Below are 23,450 nucleotides of genomic sequence, written 5' to 3'. Positions count from 1 at the left end.
TGCACACACACATATATATATATATAGAACTTGCTGGAAAAAATTTGATTTTTAACCAGAAAGGGTCAAGCATTAAATGAATTTTTAGGGTGGTATAATATAGAAAATATAAGATCTATACTTGTTAGATATAGTGGAGTGGTATAAGTACCGTGCTCTATCTCGTTCATAGAACTTTCAGTAATTTACTGTAGTACAGTGATCAATCAGAGCCATCATGATGATGTCCCATGGAGAACACTGAGTTGAACAGTTAGTTGAAGTGAAAGGTAGTCTTCTATGCCCCTGAAGATCACTTTAATGAAGAAGACATACGTTTCCCTAATAACTCACCCAAAAAAGAAATCCTCCATAATGTTGAAATAACATACTAGAGAAAAAGTTGTGAAATATGAATGTGGGAAAGAATGAGATTAACTCTGACCACTAGGCCTAGAGAGATGTAATGGAGTGATCAGCTTTCGCATAGTTCATGAGAAATAATTAAACTTCCTATATTTAATTTCATCTTTAAAATCAGATCAGTAATAAAATCTTTCAGCAAGCAACTAATCCCTCTCTTTCAGATAAGACAAGCACAATGGCCAAAATAGCTGACAATAGACGATATACAGAAGAATGAAGGGAGGATGTGGTGGGTTACAGAAGTACAACCCAAAGCTAATTCACATCAACCACCGTGAATGTCATTAGACTCATATAAAACTTCATAATTCAACAAGGCTACAGTGGTCCGCATATTATAATTCATAAATTCTCTATTTTGATGGGCTTTGGACAATCATTAAATACATAAATTTGAATTTCATTGATAAACTAATAAAATCATACAGATTTATTAACCCTAGGCATCTTATTACATATAAAGACTAACCGAGACAAATTGTTTTATCTATAGAATTCTAAGATACTGACATGGATATCTTGCAGACTGCTGTACAAGCAACAATTGAACGCTTTAGTGCAGCTCCCAAATGAGCAGTTCCCTTTACTGCTTCATTAATATAATTGGAACTAGGACTTACTTAGCTCTAGCCAAATGATTTCAAAGGGGCTGATTATTTTGTGAGCCCCTTGGAACAGCATTTCAAAGCCAGAAGAGGCATGTGCATGAAGAACCCATCTACTGATGCAGTTGAAATTCCTTGCAAATGAGAAAATTAAAATTTGACACTAACAAGGTGGTTGCTGTGGCCCTGCTTTTTCTGATTAGTAGTCTATTTTTCCTCCTCTTTTCCTTCTTTTAATTCAGTGCCAAAAGATATGAGATGTAGGATCTAGTGGTTGAAACATAGCGTAATTTGTAAAGCGGAAGAAAGGTATTTTGTTGAAATTTTGCACTTCAAATTAAAGTTCTATACTATAAATGTATGAAATACATTAAACTTGATTTCAAAGAAATGTATAACAGATTAATGCTTCACATTCAATAGAAGCTCTGAAAAGTGCTTACAAAACAGCATACTAATTTCAATCTCTATTTAGGCATTATTATTAATTTTTAGAATTATTTATTGAATGCATACTATATACCAAGGACTATTGTGTTAGGAAGCATGGCAGAAGCTTCAATCTCTGTTTCTTTCTCTCTTCCACATTTTTTCTACTTTGTATTCCTCTACAATATATGTAATGCCTGTATATATAATATGTATATATAAGTATATATGTTAATGAACTTTTAGAATTCACAGAATTATGAGTAAGACAGATAATAAGGAAATAAATGCAGTGGATCCGATCTCTGTTAATGGATTTTTCTTATTTCAGCAGTATTCTATGTTAATAAAAGTATAAATATAAATATAACTATTCATAGACACACACACACCTTGAGTTTTCTGGGCAAAGGGAAGGAAATAAAAATGGCTTAGAAATACATCAAAATAAAAATACATAACCACATTTATAAGAAAAATAAAATATTTTACTGGATCTGCCAACCTAAGGGCATATATCCCCCCAAAATATGCCTATGCTTCTATCAATGACACTTTGGACTGAATTGTGTTCCCCAAAATTCGTATGTGGAAATTCTAACCCCCACTCATATGATATTTAGGAATGGAGCTTTTGGAAGGCAATTTGGTGAAATGAGGTCATGGGGGGGGGTCCTCATGATGGAATTAGTGCCATTATAAGAAGAGACACTGGAGATTGACCTCCCTTTCTCTTCTCCCTACCTCCCTCTTTTTTGTCTCTCTCCCTCCCCTCCCCCTCTCTCTAGTCATGAAGAGCACAGTGAGAAGGTCACTGTCTGTAAACTAGAAAAAAAACAAAACAAAACAACTCTCACCAGAAACCTACCATATGCCATCCTGATCTGCAATTACCAGAACTGTGAGAAGATAAATTTCGGTTTTTTAAGCCACCTAGCCTATGGCGTTTTGTTATGGCAGCCCAAGCTAAAAAACTACAATAAATCCCATCCACTTTTGCCCATTCAGTGACTCAGTTCTTCTCTGGGAATATTTTTCTTCTTTTCCTACAGCACCAATTTTCTCTCTCTAGTGGGTCATTCTAACCAGACTACAAATTTGGAAAAGCATTTATCAACATCAAATCGCTCTTTGGCTCCTATGCCATTTCTCTGCTATTGTTTGCTATTATTGAAAGCTAAACTCACTGAAGACTAATCTATATTTGCTAATTCTAATTTTTCAGCTCTCATTTTCTCAATCAGGAGTTTATCTTTATCACTGGACAAAAACAGCTCATGGCAAGTCAACAGTAACCTTCACATTGTGAAATTCCAATGCTCTTACCTTAGTCAACTCTTCAGTAGTATTTAGAGGCAGTCGATCACTCCCTACATTAAAACAAAGAGATAAATAAATTTTTAAAAAAAAACTTTTTTTTAAAATCTCAGCTACCAGGATATCATATCCTCATGTTTTTTGTTTTGTTTTGTTTTGTTTTTTCCTGAAATTTTGGCCGCTCCTTTTTGGTCTCTTCTGCTGACATCTGCTTTTTACTGCTTTACCTTCCGATTGTTGGAGTGTCCCAGGCTTTTGCCAATGAAATATTTCTCCTTTCAGGTGCACATCTTCACTGGATGATCCCATCTAGCTCTACCACTGCCCTGAATTAACTACTCATATATGGAACCAGGTACCGTACATCACTACTTGGGCCTATAATAACCATCTTAAAGTTACCATCCATAAAACTGAACTCTTGTTTCCCCCTACAAAGCCTACTCAGTGAGTAGAACTACAAGTTCTTCTAGAAAATATATATTTTTTTAAATTTTTTTATTGTTATGTTAATCCCCATACATTACATCATTAGTTTTAGATATAGTGTTCCATGATTCATTGTTTGTGCATAACACCCAGTGCTCCATGCAGAACGTGCCCTCCTCAATACCCATCACCAGGCTAACCCATCCTCCCAACCCCCTCCCCTCTAGAACCCTCAGTTTGTTTTTCAGAGTCCATTGTCTCTCATGGTTCTTCTCCCCCTCCGATTTCCCCCCCTTCATTCTTCCCCTCCTGCTACATTCTTCTTCTTCTTTTTTTCTTTCTTAACATATATTGCATTATTTGTTTCAGAGGTACAGATCTGAGATTCAACAGTCTTGCACAATTCACAGCGCTTACCAGAACACATACCCTCCCCAGTGTCCAACACCCAGTCACCCCATCCCTCCCACCCCACCCCCCACTCCAGCAACCCTCAGTTTGTTTCCTGAGATTAAGAATTCCTCATATCAGTGAGGTCATATGATACATGTCTTTCTCTGTTTGACTTATTTCGCTCAGCATAATACCCTCCAGTTCCATCCACGTCATTGCAAATGGCAAGATCTTATTCCTTTTGATGGCTGCATAATATTCCATTGTATATATATACCACATCTTCTTTATCCATTCATCTGTTGATGGACATCTTGGCTCTTTCCACAGTTTGGCTATTGTGGACATTGCTGCTATAAACATCGGGGTGCACGTACCCTTTTGGGTCCCTACTTTTGTATCTTTGGGGTAAATACCCAGGAGTGCAATTGCTGGATCATATGGTAGCTCTATTTTCAGCTTTTTGAGGAACCTCCATACTGTTTTCCAGAGTGGCTGCACCAGCTTGCATTCCCACCAACAGTGTAGGAGGGTTCCCCTTTCTCCGCATCCCCGCCAACATCTGTCATTTCCTGACTTTTTAATTTTAGCCATTCTGACTGGTGTGAGGTGGTATCTCATTGAGGTTTTGATTTGGATTTCCCTGATGCCGAGCGATATTGAACACTTTTTCATGTGTCTGTTGGCCATTTGGATGTCTTCTTTGGAGAAATGTCTGTTCATGTCTTCTGCCCATTTCTTGATTGGATTCTTTGTTCTTTTGGTGTTGAGTTTGATGAGTTCTTTATAGATTTTGGATACTAGCCCTTTATCTGATATGTCATTTGCAAATATCTTCTCCCATTCTGTCAGTTGTCTTTTGGTTTTGTTGACTGTTTCCTTTGCTTTGCAAAAGCTTTTTATCTTGATGAAGTCCCAAGAGTTCATTTTTGCCCTTGCTTCCCTTGCCTTTGGCGATGTTTCTAGGAAGAAGTTGCTGCGGCTGAGGTCGAAGAGGTTGCTGCCTGTGTTCTCCTTTAGGATTTTGATGGACTCCTGTCTCACATTGAGGTCTTTCAACCATTTGGAGTCTATTTTTGTGTGTGGTGTAAGGAAATGGTCCAGTTTCATTCTTCTGCATGTGGCTGTCCAATTTTCCCAACACCATTTGTTGAAGAGACTGTCTTTTTTCCATTGGACATTCTTTCCTGCTTTGTCAAAGATTAGTTGACCATAGAGTTGAGGGTCCATTTCTGGGCTCTCTATTCTGTTCCATTGATCTATGTGTCTGTTTTTGTGCCAGTACCATACTGTCTTGATGATGACAGCTTTGTAGTAGAGCTGGAAGTCCGGAATTGTGATGCCGCCAGCTTTGCTTTTCTTTTTCAACATTCCTCTGGCTATGCGGGGTCTTTTCTGGTTCCATACAAATTTTAGGATTATTTGTTCCATTTCTTTGAAGAAAGTGGATGGTATTTTGATGGGGATTGCATTGAATGTGTAGATTGCTCTAGGTAGCATTGACATCTTCACAATATTTGTTCTTCCAATCCATGAGCATGGAACATTTTTCCATTTCTTTGTGTCTTCCTCAATTTCTTTCATGAGTATTTTATAGTTTTCTGAGTACAGATCCTTTGCCTCTTTGGTTAGATTTATTCCTAGGTATCTTATGGTTTTGGGTGCAATTGTAAATGGGATCGACTCCTTAATTTCTCTTTCTTCTGACTTGTTGTTGGTGTATAGGAATGCCACTGACTTCTGTGCATTGATTTTATATCCTGCCACTTGACTGAATTCCTGTATGAGTTCTAGCAGTTTTGGGGTGGAGTCTTTGGGATTTTCCACATAAAGTATCATATCATCTGCAAAGAGTGAGAGTTTGACTTCTTCTTTGCCAATTTGGATGCCTTTGATTTCTTTTTGTTGTCTGATTGCTGTGGCTAGGACTTCCAATACTATGTTGAATAGCAGTGGTGATAGTGGACATCCCTGCCGCGTTCCTGACCTTAGGGGGAAAGCTCTCAGTTTTTCCCCATTGAGAATGATATTCGCTGTGGGTTTTTCATAGATGGCTTTTATGATATTGAGGTATGTACCCTCTATGCCTATACTCTGAAGAGTTTTGATCAAGAAAGGATGCTGTACTTTGTCAAATGCTTTTTCTACATCTATTGAGAGGATCATATGATTCTTGTTCTTTCTTTTGTTAATGTATTGTATCACGTTGATTGATTTGCGGATGTTGAACCAACCTTGCAGCCCAGGGATAAATCCGACTTGGTCGTGGTGAATAATCTTTTTAATGTACTGTTGGATCCTATTGGGTAGTATTTTGGTGAGAATTTTTGCATCCATGTTCATCAGGGATATTGGTCTGTAATTCTCCTTTTTGATGGGGTCTTTGTCTGGTTTTGGGATCAAGGTAATGCTGGCCTCATAAAATGAGTTTGGAAGTTTTCCTTCCATTTCTATTTTTTGGAACAGTTTCAGAAGGATAGGTATTAATTCTTCTTGAAATGTTTGGTAGAATTCCCCTGGGAAGCCATCTGGCCCTGGGCTTTTGTGTTTTGGGAGATTTTTGATGACTGCTTCTATTTCCTTAGTGGTTATAGGTCTGTTCAGGTGTTCTATTTCTTCCTGGTTCAGTTTTGGTAGTTGATACATCTCTAGGAATGCATCCATTACTTCCAGGTTATCTAATTTGCTGGCATAGAGTTGCTCATAATATGTTCTTATAATTGTTTGTATTTCTTTGGTGTTGGTTGTGATTTCTCCTCTTTCATTCATGATTTTGTTGATTTGGGTCATTTCTCTTTTCTTTTTGATAAGTCTGGCCAGGGGCTTATCAATCTTGTTAATTCTTTCAAAGAACCAGCTCCTAGTTTCGTTGATCTGTTCTACTGTTCTTTTGGTTTCTATTTCATTGATTTCTGCTCTGATCTTTATGATTTCTCTTCTCCTGCTGGGTTTAGGCTTTATTTGCTGTTCTTTCTCCAGCTCCTTTAGGTGTAGGGTTAGGTTGTGTACTTGAGACCTTTCTTGTTTCTTGAGAAAGGCTTGTATTGCTATATACTTTCCTCTTAGGACTGCCTTTGCTGTATCCCAAAGATTTTGAATAGTTGTGTTTTCATTTTCATTGGTTTCCATGAATTTTTTTAATTCTTCTTTAATTTCCTGGTTGACCCATTCATTCTTCAGTAGGATGCTCTTTAGCCTCCATGTATTTGAGTTCTTTCCGACTTTCCTCTTGTGATTGAGTTCTAGTTTCAAAGCATTGTGGTCTGAAAATAGGCAGGGGATGATCCCAATCTTCTGGTACCGGTTGAGACCTGATTTATGACCTAGGATGTGATCGATTCTGGAGAATGTTCCATGGGCACTAGAGAAGAATGTGTATTCCGTTGCTTTGGGATGGAATGTTCTGAATATGTCTGTGAAGTCCATTTGGTCTAGTGTGTCATTTAAAGTCTTTATTTCCTTGTTGATCTTTTGCTTAGACGATCTGTCCATTTCAGTGAGGGGGGTGTTAAAGTCCCCCACTATTATTGTATTGTTGTCGATGTGTTTCTTTGCTTTTGTTATTAATTGCCTTATATAATTGGCTGCTCCCATGTTAGGGGCATAGATATTTACAATTCTTAGATCTTCTTGTTGGATAGACCCTTTAAGTAGGATATAGTGTCCTTCCTCATCTCTTATTACAGTCTTCGGTTTAAAATCTAATTTGTCTAATATAAGGATTGCCACCCCAGCTTTCTTTTGGTGTCCATTAGCATGGTAAATGGTTTTCCACCCCCTCACTTTCAATCTGGGGGTGTCTTTGGGTCTAAAATGAGTCTCTTGCAGACAGCATATCGATGGGTCTTGTTTTTTAATCCAATCTGATAGCCTGTGTCTTTTGATTGGGGCATTTAGCCCATTTACATTCAGGGTAACTATTGAAAGATAGGAATTCAGTGCCATTGTATTGCCTGTAAAGTGACTGTTACTGTATATTGTTTGTGTTCCTTTCTGGTCTATGTTGCTTTTAGGCTCTCTCTTTGCTTAGAGGACCCCTGTTCAATATTTGTTATAGGGCTGGTTTCGTGTTTGCAAATTCCTTTAGTTTTTGTTTGTCCTGGAAGCTTTTTATCTCTCCTTCAATTTTCAATGACAGCCTAGCTGGATATAGTATTCTTGGCTGCATATTTTTCTCATTTAGTGCTCTGAATATGTCCTGCCAGTCCTTTCTGGCCTGCCAGGTCTCTGTGGATAAGTCTGTTGCCAATCTAATGTTTCTACCATTGTAGGTTACATATCTCTTCTCCCGAGCTGCTTTCAGGATTTTCTCTTTGTCTCTGAGACTCGTAAGTTTTACTATTAGATGTCGGGGTGTTGACCTATTTTTCTTGATTTTGAGAGGGGTTCTCTGTGCTTCCTGGATTTTGATGCCTGTTTCCTTCCCCAAATTAGGGAAGTTCTCTGCTATAATTTGCTCCATTATACCTTCTGCCCCTCTCTCTCTTTCTTCTTCTTCTGGGATCCCAATTATTCTAATGTTGTTTCATCTTATGGTATCGTTTATCTCTCGAATTCTGCCCTCGTGATCCAGTAGTTGTTTATCTCTCTTTTTCTCAGCTTCTTTATTTTCCATCATTTGGTCTTCTATCTCACTGATTCTTTCTTCTGCCTCATTTATTCTAGCAGTTAGCGCCCCCATATTTGATTGCACCTCATTGATAGCCTTTTTGATTTCTACTTGGTTAGATTTTAGTTCTTTTACTTCTCCAGAAAGGTTTCTCTAATAACTTCCATGTTTTTTTCAAGCCCAGCTAGTATCTTTAAAGTGATGATTCTGAACTCTAGATCTGACATCGTACTAATGTCCGTATTGAGTAGGTCCCTGGCAGTCGGTACTACCTCTTGTTCTTTTTGTTGAGGTGATTTTTTCCGTCTTGTCATTTTGTGCAGAGGAGAATAGATTAATGAGAGAACAAAATGCTAGCAGGGTAACAACGTCCCCAGAAAATATACTCTAAACAAATCAGAAAAGACCTGAAGCAGTGGGAAAAGAAAGGGAAAGAGAGAAAAAAGAAAAGGAAAGAAAGAAAGAAAAAAGAAAAAGATAAAGATAAAAACAAACAAAAGCAGAACAAAACAAAACAAAACAAAAACAGAATGTGATCAAATATGATCAGGCTGGATTATAGATCAGTGCCACACACTAGATTTGGGGTGTATTTTGGTCTGTTAAAAGAAAGTCCCTCCCAAAATTTTAAAGAAAGAAAAACTTATATATGTACAAAAATAAGGGTTGATATGATGAAGGGATGGAATATGACTGTAAAGATGGAAATTATAAAAAATTTTAAAAAAGGATTTGATAAGTTGTTTGAAAAAAGAAAGAAGAGGATTAAAAAAAAAAAGAAAGAAGAAAGGGAGAGAATGTGATCAGGCAGGGGAGTAGAAAAAAACCATACACTAGAGATTTAGAGTATATTTTGATCCGTTAGAAGAAACTATCTCAAGATTTTAAAGAGAGAACAACTTATACATATATGCCAAAAATATGGGTAACTACTATGAAGGGATAGAATATGACTTTAAAAATGAAAAATAAAAATGTTTTTTTTTAAAAAAGGGATTGATAAGATGTTGGTTGAAAAAGGGAAAAAGAAAAATTCAAAAAAAAAAAAAAAATAAAAAAGGAAAAAAGAAAAAAAGACAGTTAAAAAAAATAATTAACTTTGAAAGACTAAAGAATCATGGTAAAAAAGCCATGAATTCTATGTGCAGTATTCCCCTAGCGCTGGAGTTCTGCCGTTCTCACTGATCGGTAAACTTGGTCTTGGCTGGCTGTTCTCGCTGATCTTCTGGGGGAGGGGCCTGTTGCCGTGGTTCCCAAATGTCTTTGCCGGAGGCGGAATTGCCCCGCCCTTGCTGGTCCGGGCTAAGTAATCTGCTCGGGTTTGCTCTCCGGAGCTTTTGTTCCCTGCAAGCTTTTCGTACAGCTTTGGAGGCGGAGAGTGAAAATGGCGGCCTCCCAGTCTCCGCCCCAGAGAAGCCGAGAACTTGGGGTCCCGCTCCTCAGCGAGCCCCCAGAGAAAAGCAGTCAGTCACTCCCGTCTCCCCGGTCTCCGGCCGCACTCCGCGCTCACCCGGCCTGTGACCGCGCCTTTCTATCTGGCACCCGACCCCGGTTGGAGTCTCCAAACCCAGCAGATCCCCGCGGTGCGCTCCCGCACCTCTCCTCCCGGGGGAAGAAGGTGAGTCTCCCCGGATCTGCCGCTTGTTGGGTCCCTGCTGGAAGAGCAGTGGCCCGACTGTGCCGCGGATCACGGTTTATGACAACCCCGAGCTGAGAGCCCGCGCCTGGGCTCCGTCTCTGCAGCTGGCTTCCCTGCTCCGGTACCTGGGAGCTCTGCCGCACTCAGGCACCCCCGGTCTTTCTGTGACCCCGAGGGTCCTGAGACCACACTGTCCCGCGAGGGTTCCACCCCCCACTTTGCCACCAGAGTGACGTCCCTCAGCGGAGCAGACTTCTAAAAGTTCCGATTTTGTGCTCCGCGGCTCTATCACTTGCCAGAAGCGGCCGACGGAGGCCCCTCCCCCGCCGTCTATTCTCCCGAATAACGCCTTGGATTCACTTCTCCGCACGTCCTACCTTCCAGAAAGTGGTCGCTTTTCTGTTCAGAGAGTTGTTGCTATTCTTTTCTTCGATCTCCTGTTGAGTTTGTAGGTGTTCAGAATGGTTTGATCCCTATCCAGCTGAATTCCTGAGAGCAGACGAAATCCAGGTCTCCTACTCCTCCGCCATCTTGCTCCAGTCCTCTAGAAAATATTTTAAACTCCTCTCTTACTCTCATAAACCATACTATATCAGGTCAGTAGTGCATTCATAATATATTCTAAATTCAACCACATTTCACCTCTTCAATTGGTAACATCCCATCCTAAACCAAAATATTTGTTTACCGAGAATAATGCAGTAACCTTCTAACCCATCTTCTTGCCTCCACTCTTGGCTTCCTTTAAACTTTTCTCCACAAGCTGGACAGATCCACTTAAAATCACTGTCTCACTCCATCATGTTTTTATCATATTAAAAATGTAATCCTTACCAGGTTCTATTAGTCCTAACAGGGCCTAATCCCCAGATAATATGTTTAATGTCATCTCCTACCCTTTTATGTCTTGCTTTATGGTGTCCAACACACTGAACTCCTTATTGATTCTTGAATAAGTTAACCTCATTCAATCCTCATGACATTCTAGTCCCATCAACCTAGAAACTCACTCGTGACTTCATTTGTATCACTGCTTGAAAGTCTCCTCCTCAGAAAAGACTTTTTTCATCATTTTATCTCAACCAGCAGCCCTGGGATTCTTAATTATCTTATCTTGCTTTTCAATTCTTCATGTAACTATGTTATAGTTATATGAAAAATATGTATAAGTATATATAATATATATTTTATATATATGACTTTTCTCTCTTAGCTGCTTCTCCATTTTAAAGTAAGAGGTGTGAGGGCATGAATTTTAAAGTTCTTTTACTGGTAAACAAAGGGCATATACATTTTATATTCCAATAAATATTGCTGAATTCCCCTATGTAGTGGTGGGGGCAATTTTATTTGTACTATAAATGCAAGGGTGACCGTCATAGCATCTTTTCAGTGATGTTACAGATCATTTGTTCTTTGCTAAACTTATGAGTAAAAAAAGGTTAAACCTATTTTCATAGGTTTAAACATTTTTGTATTTCAGTTCTTTGTCCAATTTTCCATTTTATTCCTGGTCTTTTCCTGCTTTGAATAAAGTCTTTAAATTAACTTTTTTAAATGTTGTAAATATTTCATCCTTGACTTTTGAAAATTCTTAGATCAACTACTAATATAAGCTATAAAATAAAATGAAATATTTAAAGTATGTAGGTTGATGAGTTTTGACAAAAGTTAGCATCTTGGGGCGCCTGGGTGGCTCTGTCAGTTAAATGTTCAACTCTTGATTTTGTCTCAGGTCATGATCTGAGGCTCATGAGATAGAGCCCTATGTTGGGCTGCATGCTGGGCCTGGTTAAGATTCTCTCCCTCTCACTCTCCCCCCCCAAATAAATAAATAAATAAATAAAAACCAAAAAGTATGCATCTGGGTAACTAAATCTAGCATCAGGATATAGAACACTTACCACCTCAAAAGATACTTGTTTTTGTTAATTTCGTCTGATGTAACAAAACTACCTTAGACTGGGCAGCTCAGGAAATAAACATTTATTTCTCATAGTTCTGGAGACTGGGAAGTGTGAGATCAAAGTGGCACTATGTTTGGGTTCTGGTGAGAACCTCTTCCTGGTTTACAGGCACCTGTCTTCTCATTGTATCCTCACATAATAAGGAAAGAAAGAGCTCTGGTCCCTTACTCTTTTTAGAAAGTCACCAATCCCATCAGGGCTCCATTCCCATGACCTCATCTAAATCTAACCACCTCTCAAAGACTCCACCTCTAAACACCATCATGATCAGGGTTCAGATTTCAATATAGGAATTTTGAGGGGGCACAAACATCTACTCTGTAATGATACTGTTATGCTATTATCCCAGTATAAGAATGTTCACTGTAGCTTTATTAATAATATTCAAAAATTGGAGGAAAAATATAACCCAAATGTTTAGCATACAAATTGTCAATAAGTATGTATATTGATTTTTTCTTAACTATGAATCTCATTTTCCTGCTTATTTGTGAGTTTAATTTTTATTGTGTGCTTGGTATATTGTCTAAAATTATAGTAGATATTGAAATATGTATTACAAGAATTTTGTTTGTAGAATGCTTTCTTAAAACTTTAATAATCTAAATATCCAAGAATTAGAAAATATTTGAATATATTATATACATACTAAATTTCCATGTTAAAATTTTATCTGTCTAAATGTGGGGATATGCAAGTTACTATCAAGACTAGTATTTAGGGTGTGAAAAATAACAATATTTAGATATGTATACATTTGAATGTATAGAGAGAAGTCCAAATGCCTAATGCCTACTAAGTATTTATCCACTAAATACAACATCTGGGACTCTCGGTGAGAGTGTTTTTGACTGTTATATTTTCAGAGTACTGGGCACACTTTTCTGTTTCCCTGGATATTTCATATTCCTTCTAGTTGTTTAAAACTAAGCATTTTTAGATAATATCAACAATTTTGGATTATTTTCTCTGTGTTTATTTCATTGTTTTAATGTTTCTTGATTTGTTTGTGTTTTTAGTAACTTTACTTGTCTAAATCTACCCAGTCTCCTCTGCAGTGTATGGCCACTGATGTCTCTTTTCAGTTTGCGGTTGCTGTTGCTGTTAACCTCGTTTTCATTTTTAAAATTTAGGATTTTAGAGGTGGCCTAGGATGAGTTTTAGTGGTCTTAGTCTATACTGCTTAGGTGTCGACTAACAATCGATTCGAGTTTGTGATCAAACATTTTGAGCCAATTGGTGTTTCAGCCTTTTCTGATGGATCTATGTGTGGGTTGGGGAGATTACGGTCCTCATTTAACTAGGGTTGTGTAGATTGTTTGAACTGTCTCTGGTCTCCCCTTTGTGGATATACAGAAGACAGCATGGATGTGTGGAGGGCTTATCAATTTGGGATAGCACTTTTAATGAAAAAATATGTCTCCTACATTTTCTCATTTTCTTTTCTGGTGACTTGCTGTAGATAAAGATTGGCATTAGGTTCTACACTGAAAGTGGCACAGTTCCATGAATCACTACATGGAGAAGAGCCAGTCAATAAGCAGAATTTGGCACATGGCTGAGAGAAAACTCATTTGTTTATTCTCCTATGTGTTTTTCTTCATTTGTGCCATGCCCTACCCTTTTATTTTTATTTTTTTTAAGTCTGTATTTTATGTTTTTTAATTTTATTTTATTATGTTATGTTAATCACCATACATTACATCATTAGTTTCTGATGTAGTGTTCCATGATTCATTGTTTGCATATAACACCCAGTACTCCATTCAATACATGCCCTCTTTAGTACCCATCACCAGGCTAACCCATCCCCCCAACCCCCTCACCTCTAGAACTCTCAGTTTGTTTCTCAGAGTCCATAGTCTCTCATGGTTCGTCTCCCCCTCCAATTCCCCCCCTTCATTTTTCCCGTCCTGCTATATTATTTTATTTTTTAAACATAAAATGTATTATTCGTTTCAGAGGTACAGGTCTGTGCTTCAACAGTCCTACACAGTTCACAGTGCTCACCATAGCACATACCCTCCCCAATGTCTATCACCCAGCCACCCCATCCCTCCCACTCCCACCGCTCCAGCAACCCTCATTTTGTTTCCTGAGATTAAGAATTCCTCATATCAGTGAGGTCATATGATACATGTCTTTCTCTGATTGACTTATTTCGCTCAGCATAATACCCTCCAGTTCCACCCACGTTGTTGCAAATGGCAAGATTTCATTCCTTTTGATGGCTGCATAATATTCCATTGTATATATATATATACCACTTCTTCTTTATCCATTCCTCTGTCAATGGACATCTTGGCTCTTTCCATAGCTTGGCTATTGTGGATATTGCCTGTATAAACATTGGGGTGCACGTACCTCTTCGAATCCCTACATTGTATCTTTGGGGTAAATACCCAGTAGTGCAATTGCTGGGTCGTAGGGTAGCTCTATTTTCAACTATTTGAGGAACCTCCATCCTGTTTTCCAGAGTGGCTGCACCAGCTTGCATTCCCACCAACAGTGTAGGAGGGTTCCCCTTTCTCCACATCCCCACCAACATCTGTTGTTTCCTGACTTGTTAATTTTAGCCATTCTGACTGGTGTGAGATGGTATCTCATTGAGGTTTTGATTTGGATTTCCCTGATGCCAGCGATGTTGAACAGTTTTTCATGGGTCTGTTGGCCATTTGGATGTCTTCTTTGGAAAAATGTCTTTCATGCCTTCTGCCCATTTCTTGACTGGGTGTTGAGTTTAAGAAGTTCTTTATAGATTTGGGGTATTAGCCCTTAATCTGATATGTCATTTGCAAATATCTTCTCCCATTCTGTCAGTTGTCTTTTGGTTTTGTTGCTGTTTCTTTTGCTGTGCAAAAGCTTTTTATCTTGATGAAGTCCCAAGAGTTCATTTTTGCCCTTGCTTCCCTTGCCTTTGGAGATGTTTCTAGGAAAAAGTTGCTGTGGCTGAGGTCAAAGAGGTTGTTGCCTGTATTCTCCTTTAGGATGTTGATGGACTCCTGTCTCACATTTAGGTCTTTCATCCATTTTGAGTCTATTTGTGTGTGTAGTGTAAGGAAGTGGTCCAGTTTCATTCTTCTGCATGTGGCTGTCCAATTTTCCCAACACCATTTGTTGAAGAGACTGTCTTGTTTCCATTAGACATTCTTTCCTGCCTTGTCGAAGATTAGTTGACCATAGAGTTGAGGGTCCATTTCTGGGCTCTCCATTCTGTTCCATTGATCTATGTGTCTGTTTTTGTGCCAGTACCATACTGTCTTGATGATGACAGCTTTATAATAGAGCTTGAAGTCCAGAATTGTGATGCCACCAGCTTTGCTTTTCTTTTTCAACATTCCTCTGGCTATTCAGGGTTTTTTCTGGGTCCATACAAATTTTAGGACTATTTGTTCCATTTCTTTGAAAAAAGTGAATGGTATTTTGATAGGGATTCCATTGAATGTGTAGATTGCTCTAGGTAGCATTGACATCTTCACAATATTTGTTCTTCCAATCCATGAGCATGGAACGTTTTTCCATTTCTTTGTGTCTTCCTCAATTTCTTTCATGAGTATTTTATAGTTTTCTGAGTACAGATCCTTTGCCTCTTTGGTTAGATTTATTCCTAGCTATCTTATGGTTTTGGGTGCAATTGTAAATGGGATCGACTCCTTAATTTCTCTTTCTTCTGTCTTGTTGTTGGTGTATAGCAATGCCACTGATTTCTGTGCATTGATTTTATATCCTTCCACTTTACTGAATTCCTGTATGAGTTCTAGCAGTTTTGGGGTGGAGTCTTTTGGGTTTTCCACATAAAGTATCATATCATCTGCAAAGAGTGAGACTTTGACTTCTTCTTTGCCGAGTTGGATGCCTTTGATTTCTTTTTGTTCTCTGATTGCTGTGGCTAAGACTTCTAGTACTATGTTGAATAGCAGTGGTGATAGTGGACATCCCTGCCCTGTTCATGACCTTAGGGGGAAAGCTCTCAGTTTTTCCCCATTGAGAATGATATTCACTGTGGGTTTTTCAAAGATGGCTTTTATGATATTGAGGTATGGACCATCTATCCCTATACTCTGAAGAGATTTGATCAAGAAAGGATGCTGTACTTTGTCAAATGCTTTTTCTGCATCTATTGAGAGGATCAAATGGTTCTTGTTCTTTCTTTTATTAATGTATTGCATCACATTGATTTATTTGCGATGTTGAACCAACCTTGCAGCCCAGGGATAAATCCACTTGGTTGTGGACAATAATCCTTTTAATGTACTGTTGGATCCTATTGGCTAGTATTTTGGTGAGAATTTTTGCATCCATGTTCATCAGGGATATTGGTCTGTAATTCTCCTTTTTGATGGGGTCTTTGTCTGGTTTTGGGATCAAAGTAATGGTGGCCTCTTAAAATGAGTTTGGAAGTTTTCCTTCCATTTCTATTTTTTGGAACAGTTTCAGAAGAATAGGTATGAATTCTTCTTTAAATGTTTGGTAGAATTCCCCTGGGAAGCCATCTGGCCCTGGGTGCTTGCTTGTTGGGAGATTTTTGATGACTGCTTCTATTTCCTTAGTGGTTATGGGTCTGTTTAGGTTTTCTATTTCTTCCTGGTTCAGTTTTGGTGGATTGTACATCTCTAGGAATGCATCCATTTCTTCCAGATTATCTAATTTGCTGGCATATAATTGCTCATAGTATGTTCTTATAAGTGTTTGTATTTCTTTGGTGTTGGTTGTGATCTCTCCTCTTTCATTCGTGATTTTGTTGATTTGGGTCATTCCTCCTTTTTGATAAGTCTGGCCAGGGGTTTATCAATCTTATTAATTCTTTCAAAGAACCAGCTCCTTGTTTTGTTGATTTGTTCTACTGTTCTTTTGATTTCTATTTCATTGATTTCTGCTCTGATCTTTATTATTTCTGTTCTCCTGCTGGGTTTAGGCTTTATTTGCTGTTCTTTCTCCAGCTCCTTTAGGTATAGGGTTAGGTTGTATATTTGATACCATTCTTGTTTCTTGAGAAGGGCTTGTATCGCTATATACTTTCCTCTTAGGACCGCCTTTGCTGCATCCCAAAGGTTTTGAACTGTTGTGTTTTCATTTTCTTTTGTTTCTATGAATTATTTTAATTTTTCTTTAATTTCCTGGTTGACCCATTCATTCTTTAGTAGGATGCTCTTTAGCTTCCATGTATTTGAGTTCTTTCGACTTTCCTCTTGTGATTGAGTTTTAGTTTCAAAGCATTGTGGTCTGAAAATAGGCAGGGAATGATCCCAGTCTTTTGGTACCGGTTGAGACCTGATTTGTGACCTAGGATGTGATCTATTCTGGAGAATGTTCCAAGGCCACTAGAGAAGAATATGTATTCCATTGCTTTGGGATGGAAAGTTCTGAATGTATCTGTGAAGTCCATTTGTTCCAGTGTATCATTTAAAGTCTTTATTTCCTTGTTGATCTTTTGCTTAGATGATCTGTCCATTTCAGTGAGGGGGGTGTTAAAGTCCCCTACTACTATTGTATTGTTGTCAATGTGTTTCTTTGCTTTTGTTATCAATTGGCTTATAACTGGTTTCTCCCATGTTAGGGCATAGATATTTACAATCGTTAGATCTTCTTGTTGCATAGACCCTTTAAGTATGATATAGTGTCCTTCCTCATCTCTTATTATAGTCTTTGGTTTAAAATCTAATTTGTCTGATATAAGGATTGCCACCCCAGCTTTCTTTTGATGTCCATTAGCATGGTAAATAGTTTTCCACCCCCTCACTTTCATTCTGGAGGTGTCTTTGGGTCTAAAATGAGTCTCTTGCAGACAGCATATTGATGGGTCTTGTTTTTTTATCCAATCTGATAGCCTGTGTCTTTTGATTGGGGCATTTAGCCCATTTACATTCAGGGTAACTATTGAAAGATAGGAATTCAGTGCCATTGTCTTGCCTGCAAGGTGACTGTTACTGTATATTGTCTGTGTTCCTTTCTGGTCTATGTTGCTTTTAGGCTCTCTCTTTGCTTAGAGGACCCCTTTCAATATTTCTTGTAGGCCTGTTTTGTGTTTGCAAATTCCTTTAGTTTTTGTTTGTCCTGGAAGCTTTTTATCTCTCCTTCTCTTTTCAGTGACAGCCTAGCTGGATATAATATTCTTGGCTGCATATTTTTCTCGTTTAGTGCTCTGAATATATCATGCCAGTCCTTTCTGGCCTGCCAGGTCTCTGTGGATAGGTCTGTTGCCAGTCTAATGTTTCTACCTTTGTTGGTTACAGATCTCTTGTCCTGAGCTGCTCTCAGGATTTTCTCTTTGTCTCTGAGACTCGTAAGTTTTACTATTAGATGTTGGGGTGTTGACCTATTTTTATTGATTTTGAGAGGGGTTCTCTGTGCCTCCTGGATTTTGATGCCTGTTTCCTTCCCCAAATTAGGGAAGTTCTCTGCTATAATTTGCTCCAATATACCTTCTGCCCCTCTCTCTCTTTCTTCTTCTTCTGGGATCCCAATTATTTTAATATTGTTTCATCTTATGGTATCACTTATCTCTCAAATCTGCCCTCATGATCCAGTAGTTGTTGATCTCTCTTTTTCTCAGCTTCTTTATTTTCCATCATTTGGTCTTCTATATCGCTAATTCTCTCTTCTGCCTCATTTATCCTAGCAGTTAGAGCCTCCATTTTTGATTGCACCTCATTAATAGCCTTTTTGATTTTGACTTGGTTAGATTTTAGTTCTTTTATTTCTCCAGAAAGGGTTTCTCTAATATCCTCCATGCTTTTTTCAAGCCCAGCTCGTATCTTTATAATTGTCGTTCTGAACTCTAGTTCCAGTATCTTACTAATATCTATATTGATTAGGTACTGCCTCTTGTTCTTTTTGTTGAGGTGATTTTTTCTGTCTTGTCATTTTGTCCAGAGGAGAATAGATGAATGAGAGAACAAAATGCTAACAGGGTAACTATGACCCCAGAAAAATATATGCTGAAAAAATCAGAAGAGACCTGAAACCGGGGGAAAAGAAAGGAAAAGAAATGAAAAAGAAAAAGAAAAAGATAAAAGATAAAAAAAAAAGAATATGATCAAATATGATCAGGCTAGTGAATAGATCAGTGCTGCACACTAGATTTTGGGTGTATTTTGGTCTGTTAGAAGAAAGTGCCTCCCAAAATTTTAAAGAAAGAATAGCTTATTTATGTACAAGATAAAGGGTAAATATGATGAAGCATTGGAATATGACTGTAAATATGAAAATTATAAAAGGTTTTATAAAAGGAATTGATAAGTTGGTTGAAAAAAGAAGAGAAATTTAAAAAAAAAAGGAGAGAATGTGATCAGGCAGGAGACTAGAACAAAGCCATACACTAGAGATTTAGGGTATATTTTGGTCTGTTTGTAGAAACTGTAGCCCAAAATTTTAAAGAGAGAAAAACTTATATATATACCAAAGATAAGGTTAACTACTATGAAGGGATAGAATCTGACTCTAAAAAATGAAAAATAAAAAGGATTTTTTAAAAAGGGATTGATAAGATGTTCGTTGAAAAATGGAAAAAGAAAAATTCAAAAAAAAATAGAGAATGAAAAAAAAGAAAATGAAAAAAATTAACTTTGAAAGACTAAGGAATCAGGGGGAAAAAAGCCATGAATTCTATGTTCTGTATTCCCCAGCACTGAGTTCTGCCGTTCTCATTGATTGGTAAACTTGGTCTTGACTGACTGTTCTTGCTGATCTGGGGAAGGGGCCTGTTGCCATGGTTCTTAAATGTCTTTGCTGGAGGCGGAATTGCCCAGCCCTTGCCAGCCCGGCTAAGTAATCTGCTCAGGTTTGCTCTCCATAGCTTTTGTTCCCTGCAAGCTTTCCATACAGCTTTGGAGCACAAGAGTGAAAATGGTGGCCTCCCAATCTCCGCCCTGGAGGAACCGAGAATCCGGGGCCCCTCTCCTCAATGAGCCCCCAGAGAAAAGCAGTCAGTCATTCCCATCTCCCCGGTCTCTGGCCGCATTGCGCGCTCACCCAGCCTGTGACCAAGCATTTCTATCTCTGGCACCCAACCCCGTTTGGAGTCTCCAAACCCAGCAGATCTCTGCGGTGCACTCTAGCACTGCTCCTCCAGGGGAAGAAGGGGGGTCTCCCCGGATCAGCTGCTTTTTGGGTCCCTGCTGGAAGCGCAGTTGTCCAACTGTGCCGCGGATCATGGTTTATGGCAACCCCAAGCTGAGAGCCCACTCCTCGGCTCTGTCTCTGCAGCTGGCTCCCTGCTTCCATACCTGGGCGCTCTGCCACACTCAGGCACCCCTGCTCTTTCTGTGACCCCAAGGGTCCTGAGACCACATTGTCCCAGCGAGGGTTCCACCCCCACTTAGCCACTGTAGCAGAGCCAACTTCTAAAAGTTCCGATTTTGTGCTCTGCAACTCCATCACTTGCTGGTAGCGGCCGATGGAGGCCCCCTCCCCCGCTGTCTATCCTCCCGAATATCGCCTCGGATTCACTTCTCCTCCCATCCTACCTTCCAGAAAGTGGTCGCTTTTCTGTTCAGAGAGTTGCTGCTCTTCTTTTCTTTGATCTCCTGTTGAGTTTGTAGGTGTTCAGAATGGTTTGATCCCTATCTAGCTGAACTCCTGGGACCAGACAAAATTTAGGTCTCCTGCTCCTCTGCCATCTTGCTCCTCCTTTCCCTACCCTTTTCTAATACACTTGCAACATACGATTTTGGCAATTGTTTTACTATAGCCAATCTGAAAGAAGAACAAAGAACATTTTTCACTCTTTTAAAATTGATATACTATGCTTCAGTATCATGTATTATGTTATAGTTGGAGAGACTTTTTACATATACATTTTTAATTTTAGGGAAAACTATAGAAAAAAATTAAAACTGGCAATATTCTGACGTCAGACTGTTACAATTGTGATTAAATATAGTTCCCTACTTTGTACAAGTATATAAAAGTTAGTTGGCTACAGAAGCATGTTTTACTTTATTCAAATAAATTGTCTAGGAGTGAGTGATTCAATTTAACTATTTGCAAGCAATTTATGTCTCATACATAGGCATCCTATAACATTAATGTTGCATTCGGTAAAATATGGTAAGAAAATACAGGAAATTCAAAGTAACTTTAAATCAGCATCTCTCTTTTATTTCTCTGTTAAAATATTTATAAAGTTATATGCAAGGAATTATACATCTTCAATATTTATGTACTTACTAGAGAGGAATCTTTTGAAGGTATTTAAAACTGTCTTTTTTAGTGAACCTGAATATAAACACTAAAAGTATGCTATAGCCATAGCTAATAACACTTTGAACTAGTACTGAATATTGTAACATTTAGTCTTCTGTTACAAAAATGTTTTCCTTTCTAATCTTTGTTAACACTAGTGTAATCACACATTTTAAGTTTGTGAACAATATATATTCTGAAATATAATTGTTATTTGTATGTCAGTGTGTCCATTTGCACTCATAAATAGTATCCATTTATATTATATGACTAATTCTGACTTTAAAAAGGGTCATGTTGAGACACTTCAACTATTTCTTTATGGCATTCAGTTTCAACAGAATAAAAACTGACCAAGATTTCTTTAAATAGGTTATAAATTGTATTACTCATATCGGATCAATAAAACATCAGGCTTATCCCTCTGAACTTTGTAACCATAGCATATGCCTCTATAAGTCTGTACTCTATTTCCTAAATCACAGTAGACATGGAGGATTACATTTTGTATCCTCCTGTAGTTTATAATTTGTTTGTAATTGGCAGTTGCCTGATGGTTGAGTCTATAATTTCATTGAGATCAGAGATAATATTATCTGTATTACATATCCTACATCTAGTAAAATTAAGTAAAGAGGGATCTTTATTTATGTTTTACTTTAATTTTAGTGACTCATTTTTAATTATTTGATTAATTTTTCTCTCCTTAATCTCAAAGCATTAATTGAGAATGGGAACTATTTAAGATTGTGGTGCAAGTCTCCTGAGTAGTTATATGATCCTTATTTTTCAGGGTTTTGTAGATGTTTCATTGTGTTGCCACAGACCCAATAGTAAGTCACTCTTTTATTTTCCCTTTATCTTTTCAAAACTAGACACACTAAAAGAAAAAAAAGATAGAGGAATATAGCAGTTTTTACCATATCTAGGACTCTTGTACAAATCCTCTCCCACTTCTATCCAGTATCCAAAACCATATTTCAATGAAGAATTTTGTTTCAAGGAATATTTTTCACAGCAGAAATTTTGACAGCCTTAGTCCAATAGAAAAAATGTTTAATTTCTAAGAAAGTTCCCATTCTTGAACATGGAAACTGCTTTGCAAGAACATGTTCATTGATAGTCTTTAAATTTTTGTAGAGGAACATCCCCCTATCTCCTCTGAGCACATACTTTCACACTAAAGAATATTCAGTTTTTTAGATGATAACTGTCTTCTAGATATCTGTGTCCTTCAAATTGAGTCATCCCTAAACACAGATCTTGATGGCAATTTTTCTTCTATGACTGGTATATCTTACTAGATCACAAGTCTCTGCCATTTTTTTTTTTTTTTGCATCTTTTGGTTTATTTGGTAGAAAACCCTGTAGTTATCCCTCATCTAAAAAAAAACTTTTCCTAAATGTGTTTTATAAAATCTTACTGAACCCTCCAAAGTTGTACTTTTGAAGTATATATGAACTAGAAGTAGACAAGCACTTCCAGGGATTACATTTGGAAAATATTGAAAATATACTTTACCGTATGACCCAGCAGTTGCAATACTAGATATTTACCCAAAAGATACAAAAATACAGGGCGCCTGGGTGGCTCAGTTGGTTAAGCGACTGCCTTCGGCTCAGGTCATGATCCTGGAGTCCCGGGATCGAGTCCCACATCGGGCTCCCTGTTCAGCGGGGAGTCTGCTTCTCCCTCTAACCCTCCTCCCTCTCGTGCTCTCTCTCATTCTCTCTCTCGCAAAAAAAAAAAACAAAAAAAAAAAACAAAAATACAGATTTGAAGGGGTACATGCACCACAGTGTTTATGGCAGCATTATCAACAATAGCCAAACTATAATATCTAGTAATATCATGGAATATTACTCAGCCATCAAAGAGAATGAAATCTTGCCATTTGTAACAATATGGATGGAACTAGAATGTATTATGCTAAGTGAAATTAGTCAGAGAAAGATAAATAGCATATGATTTCACTCATATTTGAAATTTAAGAAGCAAAACAGATGAACATAGGGGAAGGGAAGGAAAAAGATAAAAACAGAAAAGGAGGCAAACCATACAAGCCCCTTAAATATAGAGAACAAACTGAGGGTTGCTGGAGGGGAAGTAGGTGGCGGAATGGGCTTAAATGGGTGATGGACATTAAGGAGGGCTCTTTTTGTGATGAGCACTGGGTGTTATATGTAAGTAATGGATCACTAAATTCTACTCCTGAAACTATTACTACACTATATGTTAATTAACTTGAATTTAAATAGAAACTTGGAAGAAAAATATTAAAAACATTAACTTCCAATCCAAAAAGTATATATACTAAATAGTCCATGAGTTAAGGTTTAAATAATACACAAAGGAAATTAGAAAGTGTTTGGAACTGAATATGAGTATAGAACATATCAAATTGTGTGGGGCACTGAAATAACTGTATAGCCACAGGCAAAAAAATAAAAAATAAATCATGACACAGACCTTA

At 37.9% G+C, this 23,450-nt stretch overlaps 1 long non-coding RNA gene across 1 annotated transcript in view; it reads left to right on the top strand.

Moving 5' to 3' along the window:
* Nucleotides 1-3,068: 3,068 nt before the first annotated feature.
* LOC144380153 (uncharacterized) overlaps nt 3,069-23,450 on the top strand; it is a 134,273-nt gene continuing 113,891 nt past the window's right edge. Inside the window, exon 1 of the long non-coding RNA XR_013443975.1 lies at nt 3,069-3,111. This is a non-coding gene — a long non-coding RNA (uncharacterized LOC144380153). The remainder of the gene's footprint in view (nt 3,112-23,450) is intronic.

Source organism: Halichoerus grypus, chromosome 14, assembly GCF_964656455.1.
Source record: "Halichoerus grypus chromosome 14, mHalGry1.hap1.1, whole genome shotgun sequence".
In the NCBI taxonomy this organism is placed as follows: domain Eukaryota; kingdom Metazoa; phylum Chordata; class Mammalia; order Carnivora; family Phocidae; genus Halichoerus; species Halichoerus grypus.
Note: the sequence above shows the minus strand (reverse complement) of the source record. Positions and strands in the feature narration are given on the sequence as shown.